Genomic DNA, 18590 nt, shown 5'->3' on the forward strand with positions numbered 1-18590 from the left:
AGAAGTTACCCTCCTCCCTCCGGACAATCCTCAAGGGATCTCTCTCCCACTGCAACTATCCGCCTCCCACTCTCTCCCTATTTATTTCAAAACCCCCTTCCCCTCCCCCTTTTCTGATGAAGGGTCTAGGCCCGAAACGTCAGCCTCTCTGCTCCTATGATGCTGCTTGGCCTGCTGTGTTCATCCAGCCCTGCACCTTGTTGTCTCGGATTCTCCAGCATCTGCAGTTCCTACTATCTCCACTCTGTATCTTGACTGGGGCAGCAAACTATAAGTCTGAGATGCCAACAAAGAAACCATAGCAACACAAGCTTGATGCTAGATTCCTTCTCTGAAGATGGACTTTGACACCTCATATGGAATTAACAACATCTTGTTTCAAGCCTGCTCCCAAAAGGGTTATGTCTGTTCACCCTTTATGCTCTGAGTTACTGGGTCAGTAATTATTTTGTGCTGTAAATCTCAACGACAAAGAATAAAATGTAATGAGTGAGAGATTACAGTCACGGCCAGACACAAATTGTAGGCATTGGATATTTTTTAAAAGATTTAGACAGAATGACACAAATTTGTCTTTGAGTTCATCATTTGGTTAATTAAATTGTTCAATTTCAGAATCACTAAACCTCAAAAGTGAGTTGAAGACAAAATCATGAACATTTCTGACAGTAAATTGTAGTGATTTTATACAGAACGGTGTTTATCAAGCAGTGGAAAACGAAACAACCTTTCTCCTCCGTTCTAGAAATGATCATATTTAATTTGCTTTAGGAATCACATAGATTGATAGGTGAAACAGTCAAAGTAATAAAGTAGGCTGGCTATTATACTGTGTAATATTACTATTTATAGCAGGTTCCTATATTTGCCTGTGTTCTAAACATAGCTATTGATATATCTAAACCAGCACTGCTTAAAGTGAAGGAGGATTTTGCTTCAAGTGTTTGTGTGATTACATGAGACGGTGTAAATTTTCCAGATTGTACTCTCTCTGGTTGCTGAAGGATGCTATGCTGAATTTCTAGTTGTAATATCAGAGACTTGATTTAATAGGAACAGCTTTTCCAATCAGTACGGTCTAGTGATGTTATTTCCAGAGTCGGTCATCCTTACATTTGAAGATACACCTGCATGTCATTTAATTTGGATGTGATGTAAGTTATAAGGGCTCTTGTGGTGCAGTGGTAGTGTCCTTACCTCTGAGCTAGGAGACCCGGATTCGCATCCCACCTGCTCAGTGGTGTGTAACAAAGATTAAACAGCCACAGTGTGATTGGGTCATAGGGCAGCACTCTCATTAGGGAGAGCATTGACAAGTGATTGTAACAAGGTCAACCAAGTGGACCTGATAGGATACAAGTTCCCTGATTGGGGCTGTTAACCTGGTCCAATCAGGGAGCCCTGGTTGACAGATACAAACAAGAGTGTCAGAGGTTCTGCTCACTCCGAGAGATCGCCCTGAGAGAGCTGGGACAGTGTCAAATACTTTGCATGTGTAAATAAAGGGTGTCTTGGTGTCAGGACACTGTCCTTTGTGGAGTGATTTCAGACTGGTGGTGGTTTAACTTGAGGGTCACGTCACTTCAAGTGAGTGAAGAGTTTGAGAAGGTGAATCCTTCGTGGTAACCTCAGCCAGTGTGGGAATTGAACCCATGCAACAGGCATTATTCTGTGTTACCATCTAACCATCCAGCCAACTGGGCTAACTGACCTTCAAGAGGGCATTGCATGGTCATTTAGATAGAATTGATAAACCGTGACATGGGGAAAAGGCAGGAGATTGGCACTAGGTCACAGGACTGGGCAGGCACAATGGGCTGAGTAGTCTCTTTCTGCACCATAATAATTTCTTGACTTCTGTGATTCTATCTTCTGATTTAAAAATCACTGGAAGTAACTGATTTTGTGATTTTGTCCCCTGATTTAAACATCGATGAAGACAACTGATTTTGTGATTCTATCTCTTGATTTAAAAATTAGTGAAAATAACTGATTTTGTGATTCTGTCTCCTGATTTAAAATCACTGAAAACAACTTATTGGACCATAGAGTCATAGAGTCATACAGCACAGAAACAGTCCCTTCGGTCCAACCAGTCCATTCCAAACTAAATTCCAAACTAAACTAGTCTTTCCCGCCTGCTCCTGGTCCATGGCCCTTTCCTATTCATGTATCTATTCAAATCTCTTCTAAACGTTGTAATTGTACCCACATGCATCACTTCCTCAGGAAGTTCATTCCAAAAACGAACCACCCTCTGTGTAAAAAAATTGCCTCTTTTGTCTTTTTTAAATCTCTCTCCTTAAAAATGTGCCCCCTAGTCTTGAGATCCCCCATTCTATGGAATAGACATCCAGCATTAACTCTATCTATACCTCTCATTATTTTATAAACATCTATCAGGTCGCCTCTCAACCTCCTACACTCCAGCGGAAAAAGTCCCAGCCTATCCAGTCTTTCTTTGTAACTCAAACCTTCCATACCTGGCAACATCCTGGTAAATCACTTCTGAACCTTTTCCAGCTTGATATTATCCTTCCGATAACTGGGCGACCAGAACTGCACGCCGTATTTTAGAAGAGGCCTCATCAACGTCCTGTACAACCTCAACATGACTTCCCAACTCCTACACTCAAAGGACTGAGCAACAAAGGCAAGCATGTCAACTGTTTTTTCAACCACCCTGTCTATAAGTGACACAAACGTCAAAGAATTATGTACACGCAGCCCTAGGTCCCATTGTTCTACAACACTACACAAGGCCCTACCATTAATAATTATACAAGCCCTACTCTTGTCTTTTGTACCAAAATGCAATACCTCACATTTATCCAGATTGAGCTCCATCTACCATTTTTCAGTCCATTGACACATTTCATCAAGATCCCCTTGTAATCTTAGAAAATTTTCTTCACTGTCTTCAATGCCACCAATTTTGGTGTCGTCCACAAACTTACGAACCATGCCTTCCATATTCTCATCCAAATCATTTATATAAATGATAAACAGAAGAGGACCCAGAACTGATCCCTGTGAAACACCACTGGTCACAGGCCTCCAGTCCGAAAAGCAACCCTCCACCATTACTCTCTGTTTCCTGTCATTAAGCCAATTGATGAAGGGTCTAGGCCCGAAACGTCAGCCTCTCTGCTCCTATGATGCTGCTTGGCCTGCTGTGTTCATCCAGCCCTGCACCTTGTTGTCTCGGATTCTCCAGCATCTGCAGTTCCTACTATCTATGTATCTAATTGGCAAGCTCAACCTGAATTCTGAAACTGAACCATTTGTTAAGTATACATTAAGTAAACATAATAAATTAAATATTGTCTGATATGAAAATGCAACAGAAACATGTGCACGAAGCTAATGCTTGTAATTTGGAATAATTCCTCTAACCAACAGAACCTTGCTGTCAGGGTAAGATTCAGAACAACTGATTCTCAAAAAGGGTAAAAGACTGTGGAACACGCCAAACGACCAATGTGGCTTTGGGCATAACTCACTTATGTTTTATAATTTATGGTTTTTACCTCTCATTTGGCGAACTCCACCTGGAGTCAACAGAAACTGGACACTCCCACTCATCAGTTTGTGAACAGTGAGCGAATAGGGTTGGGGAAATTCTCCAAACCAATAAGCGGAACGTGAATGGCCAGTCATCTCATAGCTGTCACAACAGATTTAAGATCATGAGACAGTTAAATGGAACCAAAAGCAGAATTACTGTTACTTTACCAAAATTCATAGCTATATAAGGACACAAAGAATAGGAGCCCCATTTGGTCCCTCAAGCCTCCTCTTCCAGATAATAAAATCACACCTGATTGTGGCCTTACTTCTACTCTCTGCCCCCGTATCCCATTTGTAGATTAAAATATTTAACTCAGCCTTGAATATATTCAATGACACAGCGTCCACATCTCCTTTTACATGAGAATTTCAAAAACAGATGAGTCACTGAGAGAAGAAATACCTCCTTATTTCTACTTTAAATGGGAGGTGTCTTTTCCTTCAAGTGCATGTCCTCTAGCTCTAGAATCCCCACTGAGAGAAAGACAATCTGTTGGCAACTTTTCTGAAGAAGGGTCCAGACCCGAAACGTCAACTTTCCTGCTCCTCTGATTCTGCTTGGCCTTCTGTGTTCATCCAGCTCTACATTTGTTATCTCTGTTGGCAACTACCCTGGAGAGCTCCCTCTAAATCTTATGTGATTCAATAAGATCGTCTCTCATTTTTCTAAATTCACATGACTGCAGCTCAACCTTTCTTCATCCCAGGAATCAGTCAAATGAAGATTCTCTGAATTGCTTCCAAGGCAAGTACATTCCTCCTTAAGGAAGGAGACCACAACCACATTTGTGCTCTCAGATATAATCTAATTTTTTGACATGTTCGATTGCTTTGACACCCAATTAGTGACAGTAGAGCCGAAGACAAGAATTGACACAATTGCCTCCCACAATTAAAAACTGCCTGTTTCTCAGTTCTCTGGGCCATGAAACATTGTTGTAGCATGCCTCCCAGTAACAAGCTTACAACCTTGCACATTCTTTGTACCCACAACAATTTCTTTTCTTGTGCTTGTGAGCCAGCTAAATAATTGGACTTTTAGTCTTTCTGTTCAATGCACTGCTTCAGTTAGTTCAGTATCAAATGTGTGTATAACTGATCAACAATTACTGATCTGTGTTGCAAATAGAGACACATTCGTGTCTGAATTGTAAATGGGTTGGTTATCAAAAGGCCTTAGGTATCCTCTCAGAAATGTTACACTGCTGATAAAGGCCTTTCAGCAGAAGGCTATTCAGCCCTTCATGTCTGCACCTGTTCTTCAAAGGAGCATCAATACCTTGGATCAATCTCCTGCTTTTATCCTGTATCCTTGTTCACCATGTCTATCTAAATAATTGATCAATGCCTGCATTATCAATTGCTATCATATAGTTCTTTCAGTGTTCAAATTCTGAGTTTTAGCAGGCACATTGCTCTGGGTCACATGTACTCTAGATAGGGTAAGGATAGAAAATTAGATCCCTAAAGGTCTTTAAAAAACCAGAAGGATTTTTATAACAATTGCTTTAGGGGCATCATGGTGGCTGATGGTGGTATTCAAGATACCCATTTCTGGCTCTGTATCATCTGTAACCAGTTGCAAGTTCTGGTATCTCATCCATCTATCATTTAGCAATGGTTCCCTATGTAAAACATGCTTCTGACATGCAAATGATGAAGCTACATAATGGGGATGTGCTAATATGAGATTCCCAACTTCCAGTGTGGGAAATTGATTGTAATGTTGAAGTTGAAGGAAACCTTCTAAAAAAGGAAATGAATTAAAACAAGGTATTTTGAAAGAACAAATGAACAAAGAACAGTACAGCAAAGGAAAAGGTCAATCAGACCAGCAATACTACACCAACACATAGTGACTTTTTAAACTAAAAACCATTTGCCTCTATGCAGTCTGTATCCCTCTATTCCCTGCCTATTCATGTTTCTGTTAAGATGCCTCTTAAATGTTGCTATTGTATCCGCCTTCACTACCTCCTCTGGCAGTACATTCCAGGCACTTACTACACTCTGTGTAAAAATCCTGCCTCTCACATGTCTGTTAAACTTACCCCTTTTTAGCTTAAACCTTTCAGGGAACTGTGGGCCTGTATGCTTACATCCCTCTGTATCTTGATGCTACTAAGAGTTCTGCCAATTACTGTATACTTCCTTTCTGCATTAGATCTTCAAAAATGCTATTGTTCTGGATTAAATGCCATCTGCCATTTCTCCGCTAAGTCTCCAGCCTGTCTATATCCTGTAGTATCCTCTGGCAATCCTCCTCACTATCCCTAGCTCCCCTGATATTTCTGTCATCCGCAAACTTACTAACGAGCCCAGCCACATTCCCCTCCAATTCCTTTACATAATGTACAAACAACAGGGTTCCCAGCACTGATCCCTGCGGAACACCACTAGTCAGGGATCTGTAGTCAGAAAAACACCCTTCTACTGCTACTCTCTGTCTTCTATGACTAAGCCAGTTCTTTATCCATCTTCTCAGCTCACTATAGATTCCATATGATTTTACTTTCTGTATTCGCCTGACATGAGAGAACTTGTCAAAGGATTTCCTAACGTCCACATAGACAACATCTACTGCTCTGCCCTCATCAATCACCTTTGTCACTTCCTCAAAAAAAGCTTGATCAAGTTTGTGAGACACATCCTTCCCTGCACAAAGCCATGCTGCCTTTGCTAATAAGTCCATATTTTTCCAAATGTGAAGAAATATTGAATAAAACATTTAAGGAAAAATCTTCATTACTTGGTGCAGTTGGAGTGATGTTGGCTGAGCATTTGCCAGACTCCTGCTACTGATAAGGAGGCATCAGGAAAGGTAACACTGGCGGCTGATGTGTGCACCATGTTGGCCAGTGGTAGGAGTGTTCTGAAATCTATTGGCACTCTGCCTGTTGGCAACAGCATTTCCAATCTTGCTGCAACCAAACTATTTATCGTTAAAGGCTGGCCCCAGTAACAGAGAATTTCCTAAATGTATAACCAACTGGACCGTTCCTCCTACTCAATCTCCGACCTCCTCCAATCTCTCAACTTCCTCTTCCTCCGTATCAAAACTTTCTGTTGCTCTGTACCACATGTGTTGTGTTCTTTTGGTTGTTGCAGATGTACTAATCATGCCATAAGGAGTAATAAATGATCGATCATGTGGACTCTTCATTTGAAGATGAGACTAATACAGCCAATGATAACTGGGAGATTACATAGACATGTCTGATCTGTAGGACTGCCATTCTATTCTGTGTATAGAGCGCATGGAATTATAAACATATATTCTGTCTTGTGGTGTGCAGTGAAAGAGCACAGGTTAAGCTACACCCTCACATCACATCACAGCCCACACTGCCAATTGCCAACCCCCCTTCCTAGGTCTTGATTGGAAGTTGCAGCTGGTACACCAATGAGGCCAATTTACAGTCGACTTCCGCTGGATTCCACCTAAAGCAAATTTAGGAAACTTGTTCAGAACCCTAATCCTAACTCCACAAGGATCATTAATGCACATTCAAAAGGTGACCTGCAGTGTGCACTACCTGTAAATCGTGGCTGGAATGAAGAATAATCACTCTTAACGGCAGTATCTCAGCTGGAGTTACATAATCTGTGCTGATTGAAGAAGACACGGAGCAAAATCCAATCAATTAATATTGTTTTTAAAGAGACTTTTTAAACGGATGTGTAAGACCCATTTGTGATGCCTGATTAAATCTTTCATTAGAAATTATTACGTTTGACAAGAATGATTTTCTCCAGATTTCTTGTGGTGTTAGCAGTTCCATTTCTTGTCATGTTTCAAATGGAGAGGTAATCAGAGACAGTAATCAGATAAAGATCTCCCACTGACAGTGGTGCACAGAGTCTGGAACTGAGGCAGGGGCAATAACAGATTTCATTCATTTAAATCTAATCTTAAGGCTCAAAAGCAAACATGCACATTTAGTTGGCACATAGCTTTGTTCTGGTATGAACATACTCATTAAAAGCCAAAAACACTGCCTGCTAAAATAGAGAAAGAATGTGAGTTATATTGAAAAGAGACAGCAGAATTTGCATTTCAATAACACCTTTCATGACCACAGGAAAACTTTTACAGCCAATGAAATATCTTTGAAGTGAAGACTCCATTGTAATGCAGGCAATGCAATGGCCAATTTAAGCGCAGAAAACTGCAACAACAAAGCAGTAAGGACAAGAAAATCTGCTTTTTCTTTGGCAATCAAATTCTAACTTTAAGAAATCTCTCAACAGCTGTTTCTCCAATAATGCCTTGTTCTATTAGTCAATAATTTTCTAAAACTTGTTTGCTATTTTCTGAAGATTTCACTTTCTGAAGAAGGGTCCAGACCCGAAACGTCAGCTTTCCTGCTCCTCTGATGCTGCTTGGCCTGCTGTGTTATCTCAGATTCTCCAGCATCTGCAGTTCCTACTATCTCTTGCTACCAAACATATTGGCATAAAGGCACGATTTCAAAGGTTAGAGTGAATATGTATTTGTGTAAAATGATTGAAAGAAAATAAGCTTTTGGAATCTATTACAATGCTCATTAAATATTTCCTGTCCAATAGTCATGCCAATCTGTTTATCTTTAATAAGCACACATATTACTAAAATGATAACATTTGTTAATGAGAATGTTCTTGCCAAGCCATTTCCATTGCTATTTGCAAACCTCAACAGTTTCACACAAGTCCAGTGCTGCATTATATCCTCAGAACTGTTTGATGTTAGCCAAAACTCTGAGCAAAACAGAGCCAAATATTAGGCTTTTTAAATGCAGCAGTAACTCATTTCTTCATTTCCACAAAACGCTTGGTCAAAAAAAACAATATTATGTATTCTATAATGCTGAATAGTCTCTGAGTAACTTACTACCATTGGATTCCCTATTTATCACCTGCACACAACAATATTCAGGTGGGCTTATACCAAACAGGTTCCCCTCACCCCCTTCACAAACAGGATATGATATCCATCCAGACCCCAGGTACCTCATAATAGGGTCTGGAGGTTACCAGCCCTCCTAGAATACAATGTTCTCTCCAGGATTTAAAGCCTAGCTTTTGGAACACAGCCATAAGGAAAGCCTGGGGCGAATAATCATTGCCACTGTGAAAACAATTGTCTGGCTCTCAGATAACAAGGTGTAGAGCTGGATGAACACAGCAGGCCAAGCAGCATCAGAGGAGCAGGAAGGCTGACGTTTCGGGCCTCGACCCTTCTTCAGAAAAGGCAGAAAAGGTCTGGCTCTCACTTTCTTTTAACACTTTTGTATACAAGTGAGAAAAATATTGCACAGGGGAAACAAAAAACTGACTTCCTTCTCTTTATTCTTAGTGCACGGCATCATTGGAAAGGTCAGAGTTTATTGTTTCATTGCTAATTGCCCCTGACACTGCGATGTTAAGCTGTGTTCTCGAACCATCACAGTCCATGCAGTGTAAGAACACTCACAATGTTGTAGGAACAGGAGATCCAGGATTTTTACCTTGTAACAGTGAGGTTACACCAATATAGTTCCAAGTCAAGATGGTGTGTGGCTCAGAGGGGAACTTGCGAGTGGTCGTGTTCCCACACATTTGTTGCCCATGTCCTCTTAAAGGAAGAGGCCATTTGTTTATAAAATGTTCCCAAAGGAGGCTTAGTCACTTGCTATCTTGCAGTTCATAGATGTCGTGGTCTTTGGCCAGTGGTTAGATGTTGGGGTGCAGTCTTGTAAAGCCCAGTGAGGTCTCAAGAGAAGAAATTGAGTAGCTGGAAGGTGACTAGTTCCTGGCAGCCATCTGGCCTTCTGACGAAGGGTCTATGCCCGAAACATCAGCCTTCCTGCTCCTCTGATGCTGCTTGTCCTGCTGTGTTATCTCAGATTCTCCAGCACCTGCAGTTCCTACTATCTCTGAACCAAGATCATCTGGTTAGATTGCGAATAAACTACGGTGTCTGTATTGACCACATCTGCTATTTGATGTGCTCTGTGAGGCATAAGACCAAGGGTTTGTCTGTTAATCCAAATGTACCTCATGTTAATTCTGGGTGTCAGAGTATATGTGGAGGGTGTGAAGGAGTGCCAACAATCATTCAATTGGGTATCAAAGAGCCTGTACATTTCCTGATTGGTCATAGCAAAGTGGGGCAATATGAGGATGGACGTATTGGACTACCAATGCCAATGGGGAGGGGGAAGCAGAGTTGGAGGTAGGACGTCATGTGACAAAATTGGCCAAGAATGGAGCTTAATGACTCCCACACCCCACACTATCCCACAGTTACACTGAGAAATTGGCACCAAGATCCCCAGGGTAAATGCATTTACAAGCACTCAAGTTGAAGTATTCTCCTTTAATGACCATAATGCAAAAGACATATCCTAGAGCATAAACACCTCCTTCCATGTCACCCTGCACATCCCAGGTCCTGCTATGAAATGGGTTGCTTTCAGCTCAGCCATCTCATTTGCAGCTATTCATCGACCCCATTATCACATATCGAACTTCTCTTCTGCCCTGACTGACTACCAACAATCTCTTTGTCTGCCTGTCCTCTTTTTCTCTCTCTGGGCTCCATCTCCACCTATCTGCTCATCCTTTAACCTCCCACCCCCTGTCATCAGCATAAAGTCCACCTTTTCCTAGCTGCTATTAATTCTGATGAAGGATCATTGGACTTGAAGCATTAGCTCTGTTTTCTCTTCAGAGATGTTATCAGACCTTTTGAGTTTCTCTGGCAATTTCTGTTTTTGTTTGACACAGACTAATGACATTACTAAATCGACAGACAGACAACAGTTTGTCAAACAAAGACAAGGAGTTTGTTCAAAGTTGTTCAGCCAAAACCTACTGCTCCTCTGATGTGCAGGTGCTGGGGTTGAACTGGGGTAGACAAGGTCAGAAGTCATACGACACCAGGTTATAGTCCGACAGGTTTATTTGAAATCACAAGCTTTCATGACGCTGCTCCTTCATCAGGTGAAGTGCAGGAAAGCACACAGGCACAGGATATATAGGTGGAGAGATAATGGCAAGATAATTCCAGGAAATTAAGAGGGTCAACTGATAATTACAAATGGTGTAAGTTGAGTATCAACAGGCTGAATAACAAGTCTTTGCAGGTGATCAAAAGTGTCAAACAGTGTGAGTAAAGTGTCAACAGCTGAATAGCAAGTGAAGAGATGACCTACGAAACTGATGAATCAAGGCAGAGAGATAATTACAAAAAAATCAAAAATAAATTGGTGCTAGAAACAAACCAAGTGGCTGGAATAACATAAAAACTGAAAGAAGTGTGGATGCTGTAAATCAGAAACAAAAACAGAAATTGCAGCACCTACGGAGAGAAATCAGAGTTAACACTTCAGGTTCAGTGATCCCTCCCCAGATTTTACAAACACAGAACAGTATGGTGCGGTTACTTGTATCATGCATGAACCCTCTGCTAAAGGTATTGATATTGGGCAGTCGGGTCACCAAAGTTGAGTGGTAAGAACAGAGAGTTCCGGAAATGCTCAGCAGAAGACTCAGCTGCGTCTGTGGAGAGAGAAATAGATTGGTGGGGATCAGTGCCTCTTCATCAGAATTACAAAATGTATGAGATGTAATACATTTCAAAAGAGGAGGAAAGCAGGGAAGGGGAGGGAGAGGAGGAGAAGACAAAGGAAAATGTTTGTGATGTTCTTCAAGAGTGGTAAAAGCACAAGGCAACACTTGCATAATGTGCAAGCAGTGAGACCCAGGAACAAAAACAGAAATTGCTGGAAAAGCTCAGCTGGTCTGGCAGCATCTGTGAGGAAAAAATCAGAGGTAACGTTTCGGGTCCGGTGACCCTTCCTCAGAACTGTGCATTGAATGTGACTCTCAGAGATTCGGGTTTATGCGTTAAAGGATATATCTATTGCCTGGAGCTCTCAGTTAATTTCCATTACTAATATTCTGGCCACAATAGAACTGCATCGTTGTTGTATCACGATCCTTTTGAGAAGTATTATCATTGGGAAGAGATTAAAGCTACAATATACTAAAATGAAGACTTCCTGCAGACTGACCCTGCTCCTCCTGCAAATTGGGTGTTTGCTATTCAGTGCAACATCAGGTTCACTGACTGTATGAAGCACATTAATACCAGGTAAATAAATTCACAGGCCTATCGTAAGTGTCAGCTGATGAAAGGTCATTTATGTTTAGGAATATGTAAACATCAGAACAGTTTCTTTCCCCTCAGTGAAACAAATCATTTTCTCAACTATTAGTTAACCCTTTGAGGTCAAATCATACTTTGTCACTTTACAGGATCGTTGTGTATCTGAAAATGCTTTTCACTACATTTGGAATTCGCTTAACTAGAGGCGATGATGTGGCTGTAATCTGAGCATGTATCTGGTCAAAAAGCAAAACTTTATGTTTACATCTGACTGTCACATCAAAAGCAAATTTTAAATAGGCATTTGTCTTCCCGTTAACTCTAGGAAAGAGTTAATGGGGCAAATGATGAAAATTACCCTGGAACAAACAAAGAGAATGCTGGGAAATCTCAGCCGATCTGGCAGTATGTGTGGAGAGAAAAATAGAGTTAATGTCTTGAGTCCGATAGGATTCTTCTCCAGAACATCATGCCAGACTCAAGGCATTAACTCTGTTTGTCTCTTCCCACACATGCTGCCAGATCTGCTGGGTTTCTCCAGCATTAAATAAACAGCATAAAACAGATCCTTCAATCCATCATGTCTGTGCCAACCATGATGCCATTCTAAACAAAACCTATCTCTCTACATATATTCTGTATCTTACAGTAGAATCCCTACAGTGCAGAAAAAGGCCACTCAGCCCACCAAGTCTGAACCAATTCTCCAACCCAGACCCACCCCAATCTCTGCAACTCCATATTTCCCATGGCTAATCCCTACCCTGCATACCCCTGGACACTAGGAGGAATTTAGCATGGCCAATCCCACCTAACCTCCACATCTTTGGACTGTGGGAGTAAACCAGAGCACCCAGAGGAAGCCCACACAGGCATAAGGAGAGCATGCAAACTCCACACAAACAGTTGCCCCATAGCTGCAATCAAATCCGGGTCCCTGGTGCTGTGAGGCAGCAGTGCTAACCACAGAGCCACCATGCTACCCATACCCTGCTATTCCCTGCCTCTATTTAAATGCTGCTGAAAAGTTGCTATCTTATCTGCATCTACGCCCCTCCTTTAGCGGCATGTTCCAGACACCTGCCACCTCTTGTGTAAAAATACCTGCCTCACACATCTCCTTTAAACTGTCACCCCTCACCTCAAACCTAGACCCTCCTAGTATTTGATATTTCCATTCTGGGAAAAAGACTCCAACTATCCACCCTATCTCATAATTTTATAAACGTCTATCAGTATGCCCTCTCAGCCTCTGACGCTCTCGTGAAAACAATTGAAGTTAGTCCAACCTCTCCTTATAGTTAATATACTCCAATCCAGGCAACATCCTGGTAAACCTCATTTGCATCCTCTCCAAAGCCTTCACATCCTTCATATAGTGTGGTGACCAGAACTGCACACAATACTCCGAATGTGGGCCAACTAAAGTCTTATACAGCTGCTACATGTCTTGCCAACTTTTATGCTCATTGCCCCAACCAATGAAGGGAAGCACGCCATATGCTTTCTTTACCGCCTTAGCCACCTGTATTGCCACTTTCAGGGAGCTATGGACTTGCACGCCAAGATCCCTCTATACATAAATGCTCCTAAGGCTCCTGCAATTTTCCGTATACTTTCCTCTTGCATTTGACCTCCCAAAATGCATTGCCTCATATTTGTTTGAATCAAACTCCATCTGCCACTTCTTTGCCCAACTTTCCAATTGATCAATATCCTCTGTATCCTTTGACAACCTTCCTCTCTATCCATAACTCCACTAATTTCCATGTCATCAGCAAACTTACTCATCAGAAGACCTGTATTCGCATTCAAATTATTAAATAAATTACAAACAGCAAAGTCCCAGCACAGATCTTTGGGGAACACGAATGATTGAAAACCTCCAGTCAGAAAATCATCCCTCCACAACAATCCTCTGTCTTCTATGTGTTATAAGGTGGAGGTTGTCCCCGTCTTTGAGAAATAAAACTGAAGCACCCAAAGAGGAGCACCTTGCCCTATAGTCTGTAAAAAGAGTGTGAAAAGTGGTGTAACCTGCCTTGCAGCAACTTCTAAAGGCTAAATAAAACAAATCCCTGACAGTCACTTTATGATCATCAAGTAGCAATTTATTTATCTAACAATAACAGTGAACAAATTAACTAAACTATTACCAAAGTGAATAAACTCCTTCTTACTACAAATCATTCCCAAATAAAACAAGATTCTCATGGTATGCTGTTCCAATAAATACAATTCCCAAATACATAAAACAAAATAAAATTAAAATTTAGTCTCTCGAAATTATAGCCAGGTTACACGTCTTTTGGAATTTTTGTGCCTTCTCCATCGAATGTTCTGTCAGGAACATCTTCTATGTCAATTCTTCTGTCAAGAATATTAACTAGTTGTGCTGTAAGTACCTTTGTTCTTTTTCTAAGATTCAGAGAAGACTACAAGTGCCAACGATTCTCTCTTGAGAGCTGAGAGCTGTTAACTCTGGTAGGTTGCAGTTAGCTCTCCTGTCTTTGTCCAACTGTCTTCTTCTTTTATACCCTTGATGACATATCAAATTCTTACACTGGGATTGGTCCTATGTTGTCAAATCCATCAGATTTAAATTTAACTGGTTTTTGGTGTCTAAGTTGCTGGTTCAAATTGATTGGCTAATTTCAAACCTTGTCTTGGTAAAACTGCTGCTTGGCCTGCTATTTGTATGGCCTTTTGATACAAATGTCTCAATTTGGGTGCCTCTTTGTTCTTACAAACTTTCAAGCTGCTCATAGACGTCCTTTTTAAATGTCTAAGCATGGGAAAAGCACATTATCTTTTAAAGAGACCACAGAATGCTTGCCCCACCCCCTTAGCATTTTACAAACACCAAATTCTAACCTCCTGCCTCCCAACCCACAAGTACTTTACCCAACTTCGCAACATATGACCAAGCCAATTTTGTACCCAACTTACCAACTCACCATGGATCCCATATGAGTTAATCTTTCTGAACCAGCCTACTGTGAGGGACCTCATCAAATGCTTCAGTAAAGTCTAGGTTGAAAATATCCACTGCTTTACTCTCAGTGATCATTTTTGTCACCACCTCAACTCAAAACAAATTTAGGAGACAAGACCGCCTCTGCACAATACCATACTGGCTATCCCTAAGTCCATTCTTTTCCAAATGTGAATAAATCCTTTTGCTAATAATCTTCTCCAAGTAATTCCTAACTCCTCATTTAAGGCTCACTAGCTTATCACTTCCTGGATTATCCCAGTTTTCCTTCTTAAACAAAGGAACAGCATTGGCTATTCTACAGTGTTTTGGGACCTCGCCTGTGGCTAAAGAAGGTAAAAAGACCTCTGTCAAGGCCCCAGCAACCTGCTCTCTTGTCAACCTCAGTATCCTGGGAGAGATCCCATCAGGCCCTGGAGATGTATCCACCTTAATGTTTTACAAGCCATCCAACATCTCCTCCTTCTTAATATCACCATTCCCCAGAATACCTCCTTAATCTTACCATCATCCATTTCCTTCTCCTTGATGAATATTGATGCAAAATAACCATTAAGGACTTCACCTACATCATCAGGCTCCACTCATAAATTCTCTCCTTTGTCCTTTAGTGGACCTACACTTTCTCTAACCACCCTCTTGCTCCTAATATACAAATAAAATGCCTTGGGATTCTTCTTAACCCTACGTGCTAAAGACATTTCATGGCCCCTTTTAGTCCTCCAAATTCCTTGTTTCTTGCTTCCTTTCTATTCCTCAAGCACCTTGTCTGATTTCAGTTTCCTAAACCTAACATATGCCTTCTTTTCCTTTTGGTCTAAACTTTCAATATCTCATGTCATCCATGCTTCCTGAATCTTGTCATCCTTATCTTTCATCCTCACAGGAACATGCTAGTCATGAAATCTGGTCAACCAGCCTCTTAAAGACTCCCACATACCAGATGTAGATTTACCCTAAAACAGCAGGCCCCAATCAAATTTCTTTGGTTCCTGCCTAAAACTGTTTTGATTAGCTTTCCTCCAATTTAGCACTTATGTCCAAGGCCCAGTCTTATCCTTATCTGTAACTAACTTAAAACTTAAGGAATTATGATCACTGTTCCTAAAATGCTCCCAACTGAAACTTGAAGCACCTAGATAGGCTCATTCTCAATACAAGGTGTAGCATGCCCTTCCCTAGTTGGACTATCTATGTATTGTTTCAAGAAACCGTCCTGGATGTACCTAACAAATTCTGCGCCATCCAAGCCCCTGGCACTAAGGGAGCCCCAGCCAATATTGGGGATGTTAGAATCACCAACTTAAACAACACCTGTTCTTTTTACATCTTTCCATGATCTGCCAACATATCTGTTCCTCGATCTCCTGTTGGCTAATGGGGATGACTATTGTATAATCCCATCATAGTTATTGCACCTTTCTTATTTCTGAGTTCTACCCATAAAGCCTTGCTGGATGAACCCCTCCAAGATACCTCCTCAATCAGTAATGCAATTTTCCCACCCCTTTTATATCCCTCTCTATCACACCCAAAACATCTAAACCCTGGAACATTGAACAAAGAACAAAGAACAAAGAACAAAGAACAAAAACAATGACAGCACAGGAACAGGCATTATCCCTCCAAGCCTGCACCGATCCAGATTCTGTATCTAAACCTGTTGCCTATTTTCCGAGGATCTGTATCCCTCTGCTCCCTGCCCATTCATGTATCTGTCTAGATACATCTTAAATGACACTATCGTGCCCATCTGTACCACCTCCGCTGGCAACGCGTTCCAGGCACCCACCACCCTCTGCATAAAGAACTTTCCACGCATATCTCCCTTAAACTTTTCCCCACTCACCTTGAAACCGTGACCCCTAGTAATTGAGACCCCACTCTGGGAAAAAGCTTCTTGCTATCCACCCTGTCAATACCTCTCATGATTTTGTAGACCTCAATCAGGTTCCCCCTCAACCTCCGTCTTTCTAATGTAAATAATCCTAATCTACTCAACCTCGCTTCATAGCTAGCGCTCTCCATACCAGGCAACATCCTGGTGAACCTCCTCTGCACCCTCTCCAAATCATCCACATCCTTTTGGTAATGTGGCGACCAGAACTGTACGCAGTATTCCAAATGTGGTCAAACCAAAGTCCTATACAACTGTAACACGACCTGCCAACTCTTGTACTCAATATCCCGGCCGATGAATGAAAGCATGCAGTATGCCTTCTTGACCACTCTATCCACCTGCGTTGCCACCTTCAGGGTACAACGGACCCGAACACCCAGATCTCTCTGTGTATCAATTTTCCCCAGGGCTTCTCCATTTACCGTATAGTTCGCTCTCGAATTGGATCTTCCAAAATGCATCACCTCGCATTTGCCTGGATTGAACTCCATCTGCCATTTCTCCGCCCAACTCTCCAATCTATCTATATTTTGCTGCATTCTCCGACAGTCCCCTTCACTATCTGCTACTCCACCAATCTTAGTGTCATCTGCAAACTTGCTAATCAGACCATCTATACCTTCCTCCAGATCATTTATGTATATCACAAACAACAGTGGTCCCAACACAGATCCCTGTGGAACACCACTGCTCATAGTACTCCCTTTTGAGAAACTCCCTTCCACTACAACTCTCTGTCTCCTGTTGCCCAGCCAGTACTGCCCTTCTCTGAACCAAGTTTCTGTAATTGCTAGAACATCATAGCTCCATGTACTAATCCAGGCTCTGAGCCTATCTGCCTTACCTGTTATACTCCTTACATTAGATGAATACACTGCAGACTGCTAGTCCCATTGAGTTCATTAACTTGGCCCTGCCTATTCTTCCTATTAGACTTACTTGACTTAATATCGACATTCTCCTTAATCAGTATATATGCTGACCTATTGCTCTGGTTCCTACTCCCCCATCACACTAGTTTAAAACCTCTTAAGTGGCATGAGCAAACCTCCCTGCCAGAATATTGGTACCCCTCCAGTTTAGGTGCAATCCATCCTTCTTGTACAGGTCCCTCCTACCCTGGAAGAGATCCCAATGAAGCCCTCCCTCCTACACCAACTCTTTAGCCATGCATTTGACTGTATTGTTTTTCTTTTTCCGGTGTAATCAGTATGTGCCAATGTGGTAATCCTCAGATTCCAACCTGAGAGGTCCTGCTTTTCAACTTTCTACCTAACTCCCTAAATTCCCCTTGTAGGACTTCATCTCTCTTCCTTCCTATGTCGTTAGCGTCAATGTGGGCCACAACCTCTGGCTGCTCACCCTCCTCTTTCAGAATGTCCTGTGTCTGCTCAGAGACATCCTGACCCCTGGCATCAGGGAGGCAACACACCGTCCTGGAGTCTTGCCTGCAGCCACAGAAATGCCTATCTGTGCATAGGAACTATAGAGTTCCCTAACACTACTACTCACCTAGTACTCACTTTGACCCTGGATGACTGGACTGTACATCTTCACACCCCACTTCCTGTAAAGACTGCATCCTATTCTCTCAGTTCCTCCGTCTCCATCTCATATGTTCAGATAAGGCCAACTTCGACAAGGGAGCCTCCGAAATGTTCACCTTCTTCCTCAACCGAGGATTCCCCAGCTCTGTTGTCAATAGGGCCATCAACCAGGTCCGACCCATCTCCCACACTTTCGCCCACACCCCTTCTCTTCCCTCCCGCAACAGCGATAGGGTTCCCCTTATCCTCACCTACCATTCCACCAGCATCCACATCCAGGAGATCATCAGACGCCATTTCTGCCACCTCCAGCAAGATGCCACCACCAGACACATATTCCCCTCCTCTCCCTTGTCTGCCTTCCACTGGGACCGTTCCCTCCGGGACACCATGGTCCACACTTCCTTCACCCCCAACACCTCCCCACAGCCCTACGGCACCTTC

Source organism: Rhincodon typus, chromosome 2 (genome assembly GCF_021869965.1).
Source record: "Rhincodon typus isolate 14 chromosome 2, sRhiTyp1.1, whole genome shotgun sequence".
NCBI classification, from domain to species: domain Eukaryota; kingdom Metazoa; phylum Chordata; class Chondrichthyes; order Orectolobiformes; family Rhincodontidae; genus Rhincodon; species Rhincodon typus.